We start from the raw sequence: 8,374 nt of genomic DNA on the forward strand, positions 1-8,374 counted from the left end.
GGAAGGAAGAGGGAGGAGGGAGGAAGGAAAAGGGAGGAGGGAGGAAGGAAGAGGGCGGAGGGAGAAGGGCGGTGGCTGCACACCCCCACATCTCATCCGCCCCTGGTGGGCAGCCTCCCCAAGAGATTGATTCCTTCCTCAGCAACAGTTGCTCAGAGTTGAGCACAGGAACTTGCCTTTTTCCAACTAGCAGACACAGGCGGAGGCACAGAGTGGGGCTGAGGAAATGTGCGGTGAATGGATGGTGAACAGGAAGGGACACTGAAGAAGGAGGTGGTACTGAGAGCAGCCATCTTGGAGCTTGGAAACGGAGACGCATGTGAAGCCGTTTGCACAGTATTTTTCCCTTAAAATATGGGTGGGGAACAAGGGGCTCTCATTTGTCTTTTTCTTTGGGATGGTGAGCAGTGAGCAGGGCACGCCGCGAGGAGCAAACTGCAGCCCAAGCACACGCGGTCAGCACGCGGAGCACAGGTGGGGAGAAGCGGCTGACGGTGGCCTGGCCCCGCGTACCTGGGTGTGGACGCCCCGCCGCCTCGCAGGGGAAAGCTCCTGGAGTCTGGGGTCTGCTGCCCTGAGCTCTGGGTGTCCAGGTAGGAAACAGGTAGAGAGTATCCGGGTTTCCTACCCCTGCGCCGGCGTGGCTGTGCCTCCCCATCCTCCTGCTCCCCTCCTTCCCTCCCTCCGCAGGGGAGGGCAAACCCAACCCCCAGGTGAGGGTCTGTTCTGGCGGAGAGGGAAACAGCTGGCACAGGCTTAGGCGGCAGGTGGTGGCCCTGCTCCTGCTGTGAGAGATGGAAGCCAGGAGGCGGCCGTGCTGAGGGGACCCATGCCCCACCCAGCCTGAGACCCTGTCATTCCCTTCCACTGGGCTCCCCGTGAGAAGCCCCAAAGCAAAGTGGGTGTGGCTGGTCAGGGTGAGTAAGGCAGGCCGGAACGGGACCCGGACCCAGAACGGAGGAGGGTGGTGTGGACCAGGTGGGCCGCGGAAGGCACCTAGCCTAACGGGAGAGGGACAGGCGCACCCCCAGACGGTGGGAAAGCGCCCTCTGCCTCCAGCTGGGCTCGGCCCAGACCCTCCACTTCCCAGCCCCTTGCTTCTCTGTGCCTTGGAGGTTTCAGGGTGGGCTGGTGGGTGGGAGGAGATGTGAGAGTTCCTGTGTCAGGAGTTGAAGCCCATCTTGGCCACTTGCCTGCCGGGGCCCTGTAGAAACCCCTGAAGCTATAAACAGGTGCTCGTCAAAGTTGATTCCGGGGGAGGGCGGCAGGAGCAGTGGCGGGTGGTGTGGGAAGAGAAGGACTGCTCTCTAGAGAGCTGATGGCACCAGGCCGTCACCACCGCGGTGACAGCACACACACATGCACACACGACACACATGCACACACATGCAAGCACACATGCACTTGCACGCACACACGTACACGCGCACACGCATGCACGCACGCACACGCACATGCATGACACACATGCACACACACATGCCCCACTCCTCTACTGGGACCAGCACAGCCCCTCCGTTCCTGCTCGCCCGGAAGGAGGGCGCCCAGCCAGGTTTCCTCCCCATGAATTGAGCGCCAGAGACCAACTGTGACCTGTGGTGGTTTTTCCAATTCTCTTCCCATTCTGTCAAGGACAGAGGAGATGCTTTGTGATACAAGGGGAAAAAAAGGAAGGCGGAAAGGGAAGAAAGGGAAGGGAGGGAAGTCCCCCCCCCATAGCAGCCTGGGGAGGGGTCTGGGGCCAGGCCTAGGCCCAGGCACTTCCTGAAGAGATCAGGTGGCGATCTCCCCGGCCTGCAGACCTCAAGGCGGCCCAGGCCTCCTCTGCGCTCCCTGCGCGTTGCTCTGGTGCTGACATCCCTGGCTATGCTCTCCATGTAGATGTTCCTTTTAGCCTCTGCCTCAACTGAAATCTGAAGATCAGGCCAATTTCGTGGTCTCTCAGACGTCGGTAAACAAGAGGCCTTGGCTCCTCAGGAGACCGAGAGCCTCTCACTGTACTTCCTTCTCTTGGCTCCAAGGACATAGAACGGTTGCTATGGGGATTCCTTCATTTGTAAAGTAAGTTTTCAGAAAAAATAATGACTCACAAGTCCTTTAAGCAGGAACAAAGTCAATCCTTGGGGACGATATGATCTAATAGGGTTTAAAAGAGGAACTGTGACGGGCTGCAGTTGGCGGGCTTTTCTTCTTTTCCTCTTTGATCCTCATGCGTGGACGAAACCCACCAGTGGCTCAGGTGCCCTGGCACCACCATTTGCTTCTTTGTGACATCTGAGGACAGGTGTTAAAAATAATTTAGAAATGGGTAACTAAGGCCTGACACACTGGCTCACATCTGCAATCCCAGCACTTTGAGAGGCTGAGGTGGGAGAATTACTTGAACCCAGGAGTTTGAGACCAGCCTGAGTAACATAGTGAAACCTTGTTTCCACAAATAATTAAAACAAAAAAACTAGCCAGGTGTGGTGGTGCATGCCTGTAGTCCCAGCTACTCGGGAGGTTGAGGCTGGAGGATCACTTGAGCCCAGGCGGTTGAGGCTGCAGTAAGCCATGATTGTGCCACTGCACTCTAGCCTGGGAGACAGAATGAGATCTTCTCTTAGAAAAATAAAGAAAGAAAGAAAGAAAGAAAAGAAAAGAAAAGGTATGTCTAGCTAGGCTAACCTGGAGAGTTACTGTCAGAGCTTCCAAAAGGGTCTTCATGGCCACTTCTGGGCCTCGCTGGCTGGGTGAAGTTATTAGTCCAAGAGTGCCACAGGGCCTTTGCACATTCATCTGTATTATGCCTGGCCAGGCAGAGGGCTTTCCCTGCATTGATTCTTCTGGAAGCCTGGGGTTAGCAGTATAGACTGGAAAGTAAGGTACACAGAGTGGAGGGACTGAACCAGGTCCCCTTATATGTAAGTACATACAGTTACTTAGGCCGGGAAGCCAGGTCTTCTAAGCAGCTAGGGCCAACAGAGCAGGAGCCAGGAGGAATACTTTTATGAACAAACTTATTTTCCAACATCAGAAAAAAGAAAGTTGGCTGTTGGGAGTGACAAGGAGAAAGAATGATGAGGAGCTCAAATCAGGTGGACACCTGATTGAGATGATCCTTCTTTTGTTTAGAAAAGAGTACCACACTGGCTGTCAGCTGTGTGACCTTGAGAAAGTCACTCTCTCTCTCAACTTTCTCATCTGCCAGGTAAAAGGGCTGAGCTTGAATGAGCTTGGGTCCCTTCCAGCAATGATGCTTGTGTACTGCACTTGTGCTAGGAATACCAGTAAGAGGCTCTCCATGCTAAAATCAGCGTTCCAGGATTCCACGTGGCCCAAAGCACCAAGCCCAGCCTTCTCAGCTTTGAGCTGAAGGCTCCGGGTAACCTGATCCCAGCCCAACGGTTCTGTCTTATCTCCCTCTCACCATTTCCTGTGGATTACTTATTGTTCTATCCTCCCAGCCGCCAGGGCCTTGTTCGCACCTGCTACCAGCAAAGAATACCCCTCCTACCCCAGTGCCCTGGCCTGAAGACGTCCTGTTAGTCTTTCAGCTGTCAATGAAGATGGCCCCCTTTTCAAGAACCCTTCCTGGAATCCTGAGTTTGGGGGTCGTGATCTTTCCAATCCCGTATCCACAGTCACTGCCTTCACCTGAATGCGATTGCAATTCTCTAGCCCTTCAATTCAACAAATATTCTGGAATGATTAGCATGTGCTGTGACAGTGACAAATTCCGATACGGGAAGACATGAATTAAATGATCATGTTCACCCACGCGTGATTAGAAACAGGGAAGGGTAAAGAAGGAAGAGAAAACGGCTTCCTGAGAGCTTGCCTGGGGTCTGGAAGGATGAACACGGAGCTGGGGGCATGGAAGGGAGCTGTTCCCAGGAGAGTTGAGTGGGCTGGGCTGGCCTCTTGAGGCTGGGAGAGGTAGACGGTGTGTCTTGATCAGAGGAGCCATCTGGGAATCCTTTGAGGGTCTAAAAAGGGGAGTAACAGATCCAATTTTTATTTCAGGACAATCATGCTGGCTGTTAGTGGAGAATGGCCTGGAGCACTGGGTCTCCGCCCCAGCTGCCTGGGAGAAACTGTGTTGAAGGAGCCATACCCCCTGGCCTCCCCTCCAGACTCCAGACAACCCCAGTCAGCTGGATGGGAGGGAGACAGAAGAGAAACAGGGGTGCACCTGGGGCTCCTGCAGGGGTCCAGCCAGGAGATGGGGGCAACTTGGACAGGGATGGTGGGAGAGGAATGGGCTCGGGGGGCATTTGGGAGATGAAAAGGGCAAGCCTTGGCCATGAATTCCCATGGCATGAAAGAGAAGGAATTGTCAGGATTGAGTCCCAAGTTTCTAGCTCGTGCAAATAAACAAACGGGGCATCCGCTGAGCTCAAGAGCATGGGGAAGGGGTGTTGGAGACTCTCCCGGGGACCCCTGCAGACTTCTGTAACCCCTTTGAGTTCTCGCAGGCAGAGGCCACGGTGGGTGGGGAGCAGGCCTTGGCAGGGTACCCGCCCCCCACCAGGCACCCTCCATCCTAGTAGCCCTTGGGGAGACATACTGTGGCCGGAGGAAGGGTACAGAGAGGTAGAGGAAGCCAACTGGTGTTCCTGGGCAGCCACCATGTGGTCAAAGGACCAGGCGGCTTTTTTGGAAGCGTCTCTGAGGCACAAAGTGCCAGGACCCAATGCTCCCTGAGCCCTCCCAGCAGGAAAATGAAAACTCAGCAATGGGCTCCCAGGGAGGCGGGACTGGAGGTGCCTTCCATTTATGAGAGGCCCGCAGAGCAATTCCTGCCGCAGGGGTTTCTGAGCAGTCAGAACATCTGCCCACGTTGATGTCTTCCAGCCACCTGATGCAGTGGCTTGGGGCCTGTGGGTTGGGGGAGTGGGATCTTAGGCCTGTTTTTTGGGTTAATAAATGTTGTGACCTTGGATGAGTCACGTATCTCACAGATCCTGGGACGGGCAGGAGGAGGAGTGAGACCTGGCCTGCCCTCTCCCTAGAGGCTCATCAGCTCTCTGGAGACAGACACGCCCTGGGTAAAGAACAGATCCCACTCAGCCAGGCAGAGTTTCCTGGAGGAGGAGGAGGGAGAGGAAGAGGGCAGGAAGAGGAGGGGAGGGTGCAGAGGGGGAGAAAGAAAGGTGGGGAGAAGGAGGTGAAGAGAAAAGGGAGGAGGAGAAAGGAAAAGGAGAAAACCTGTTTTCTGCCTTTAACTGTCCTTCCCCTCAACTGGGACCCTGTGCTCCTCCTCCTCAGTCAGAACTCCCCCCTCAGGTCCCCCCACATCAGGTCCCTCCCCACTTCCTGTCCCTCCCCCACTCATGTCCCTCTCCCCTTGTGTCCCTCCCCCTATTGTGTCCCTCCTCCCCTTGTGTCCCTCCCCCTCTCAGGTCCCTCCCCCTCCTCATGTCCCTCCCCATCTCAGGTCCCTCCCCTCCTCATGTCCCTCCCCATCTCAGGTCCCTCCCCTCCTCATGTCCCTCCCCATCTCAGGTCCCTCCCCTCCTCATGTCCCTCCCCATCTCAGGTCCCTCCCCTCCTCATGTCCCTCCCCATCTCAGGTCCCTCCCGCCTCGTGTCTTCCTCCCCCTCAGGTCCCTCCCAACCTCCTATCCCTCCTCAGCTTGTGTTCCCCCACCACTGTGTCCCTCACCCCCTCATGTCCCTCCCCCCTCAAGTCCCTCCCCCTCTCAGGTCCCTACCCCAATCAGGTCCCTCCTATCTTCGTGTCCCTCCCTCCCTCAGGTCTCTCCCCCCCTCAGGTTCCTCCCTCCCTCCTGTCCCTCCCCTGCTCTTGTCCCTCCTCCCCTCACATTCTTCTGTCTTCATTTACAGGCAGGAGAAATTTCAAAGTGTGTTTGTACCACAATTACTTTAAAACTCTAAAGTTGACCTTTAAGGGTTTGTGGATGTTTTAATTTTACTTTTACATGATAACCTGCAATAACTACACAGATGCATGCATTTTTGTGCTTATTTGTAAGTGCTTTCTTTAAAACTGCTTTTTTCTTACATCCTTTCAGTTCCTTTCCCTATGCCTGGAGCCTGGGTACCAGCTATTGAAAACTACTTTTCTCCTTGTTCATTCAAACATATTCACACATAAAGGTTGTCATTCCTTTTTGTCACTATTTGACAAAAATTGGATCATACCATATACAATTCTCTATTTGTTTTGCTCACCTAACAATAAATACACTGTGAAAAATACCTTCAGATGAGTAGATATCAATCTTGTTCATTCATTTTTTTTTTTTTTTTTGAGACAGGGTCTCACTCCCTTGCCCAGGTTGGAGTGCAGTGGTTCAGTCACAGCTCACTGCAGCCTCGCCTCCAAGGCTCAATCGATCCTTTCACCTCAGCCTCTCGAGTAGATGGAACTACAGGCATGCACCACTGAACCTGGCAAATTTTCATATTTTTTTTGTAGAGATGGGGTTTCGACATGTTGCCTAGGCTGGTCTTAAATTCCTAAGCTCAAGAGATCCACCTACTTCAGCCTCCGAAAGTGCTGGGATTACAGGCCTGGGCCACCGTGCCCTGCCTCTTAATCATTTTTTTTTTCCAGGTTGCAGGGTTTTATTTCAGCAACACAGAGACAGTCAAGCACAGCCATACAGCAGGGGCACCCACAGCTGCCTCAGGAGGCGGCAGCGGTGGCCTCTTTTGCAGCTTTTCTCTCTTCCAGCATCCTCTGCTTCTGTTTGGCCCGGCACTTCCTGGCAGAATGGTGGGCCCCCAGGTCCTGATAGCGGTCCTGGTAAGCCTTGGCCACCTGGGTGAATGCTCCACTTCCTTGGCCCAGTTCTGCCTGTGGTTGTCTTCTTCCCACTACTGACAGGTCTTGAGCCGCTCCTGGATAATACTGACGATTTCTTGATCGACTTTGTAGTCCCTCCTCCACTGCATTTCGGCTTCATATATGCCCAATGTTTCACGTGTCCATGTGGAGACACGTGAGACCACCAAACAGGCTTTGTGTGAGCAACAAGGCTGTTTATTTCACCTGGGTGCAGGGGGCTGAGTCCTAAAAGAAAGCCAGCAAAGGGTGGTGGATTATTATTAGTTCTTATAGGTTTTGGGATAGGCGGTGGAGTTTGGAGCAATGTTTTGCAGGCAGGGGGTGGATCTCACAAAGTACATTCTCAAGGGTGGGGAGAATTACAAAGAACCTTCTTAAGGGTGGGGGAGATTACAAAGTACATTGATCAGTTAGGTTGGGGCAGAAATAAATCACAATGGTGGAATGTCATCAGTTAAGGCTATTTTCACTTCTTTTGTGGATCTTCAGTTGCTTCAGGCCATCTGGATGTATACGTGCCAGTCACAGGGGAGATGATGGCTTAGCTTGGGCTCAGAGGCCTGACACACAAGATGTTCTTCTCCTTGCGCTCAATGATGCCCAGCACGCGGCAGTACTGCCGGTGGTAGTAGTAATACCTGTTCTTTGTGTGCTGCCACTCTATAAACTCTCACGAGGGTCGCCGGTTGGTCCACTGGGAGGTCGAAGGCCTTCATCAGGTAGACGACGGGGTTGGGCAGCCAAGTCTGCGATGACAGTGCTGGCATGTGGCGCGGGGGCGCAGGGTACACATCCTTGTCTCAGCTGTCCCACATGGCAGCAGCGAGCGCGGACTTCGCTCCTGGATGTGCTGCCCTGGCCTCCGCCTCGGTCCCGGTCCCTACTGATTGTTTGTAATGGTTGTGTAATATTACATGGTGTGGACTTAATAAAGGACCCCTACGCAGCCAAGAGAGTTTTTTCCCCAATGGGAAAACAGATTTTTTTTTTTTAATGTTTGAGATTTTAGTGAATTCTTTTTACCTGGCAAGGAGCTGAACTACCTGTATTGTTCAGAAGCGAAGTTCAGCAGTCTTGTATGTGGGATGTCTGTAAAGATTAAGAAATGGGGCAGGCGTGGTGGCTCATGCCTGTAATCCCAGCACTTTGGGAGGCTGAGGTGGGTGGATCACGAGGTCAGGAGTTCGAGACCAGCCTGGCCAACATAGGGAAACCCCCGTCTCTACTAAAAATACAAAAACTATCCGTGCGAGGTGGTGGGGCCTGTAATCCCAGCTACTTGGGAGGCTGAGGCAGGAGAATTGCTTGAACCCGGGAGGTGGAGGCTACAGTAAGCGAAGATCGTGCCACTGCACTCCAGCCTGGTGACAGAGCAAGACTCCCTCTCAAAAGAAAAAAAAAAAAAAAAGAATAAGAAATGGACTCTGCCCCAAGGAGTCTGTGCTCTTACCAGGGGGCAGAGCCACACGTGGCCATGAGACAGCTGCCCCTGGCAGCTGCACGGAGGAGAGCTCGACGGAGCATGCGGGAGGGAGGGCTTGAGGCTGGCCCGCTGGGAGGGGACAGCTCTGGCAGGAA

At 53.7% G+C, this 8,374-nt stretch overlaps 1 long non-coding RNA gene and 1 pseudogene across 1 annotated transcript; one reads left to right on the plus strand and one right to left on the minus strand.

Annotated features, from left to right (window-relative positions):
- Positions 1-275: 275 nt before the first annotated feature.
- On the plus strand, positions 276-6,204 carry LOC130540842 (uncharacterized). The gene is made up of 5 exons (XR_008954841.2): positions 276-593; positions 1,895-2,061; positions 4,006-4,228; positions 4,944-5,030; positions 6,018-6,204. It is a non-coding gene; the product is annotated as an uncharacterized LOC130540842 (long non-coding RNA).
- Positions 6,205-6,634: 430 nt separating this feature from the next.
- Positions 6,635-7,611, minus strand: LOC134729113 (NADH dehydrogenase [ubiquinone] 1 beta subcomplex subunit 10-like; annotated as a pseudogene).
- Between the last annotated feature and the right edge of the window lie 763 nt (positions 7,612-8,374).

The sequence above is a fragment of the Pan paniscus genome, chromosome 16, assembly GCF_029289425.2.
Source record: "Pan paniscus chromosome 16, NHGRI_mPanPan1-v2.0_pri, whole genome shotgun sequence".
Classification (NCBI taxonomy): Eukaryota; Metazoa; Chordata; class Mammalia; order Primates; family Hominidae; genus Pan; species Pan paniscus.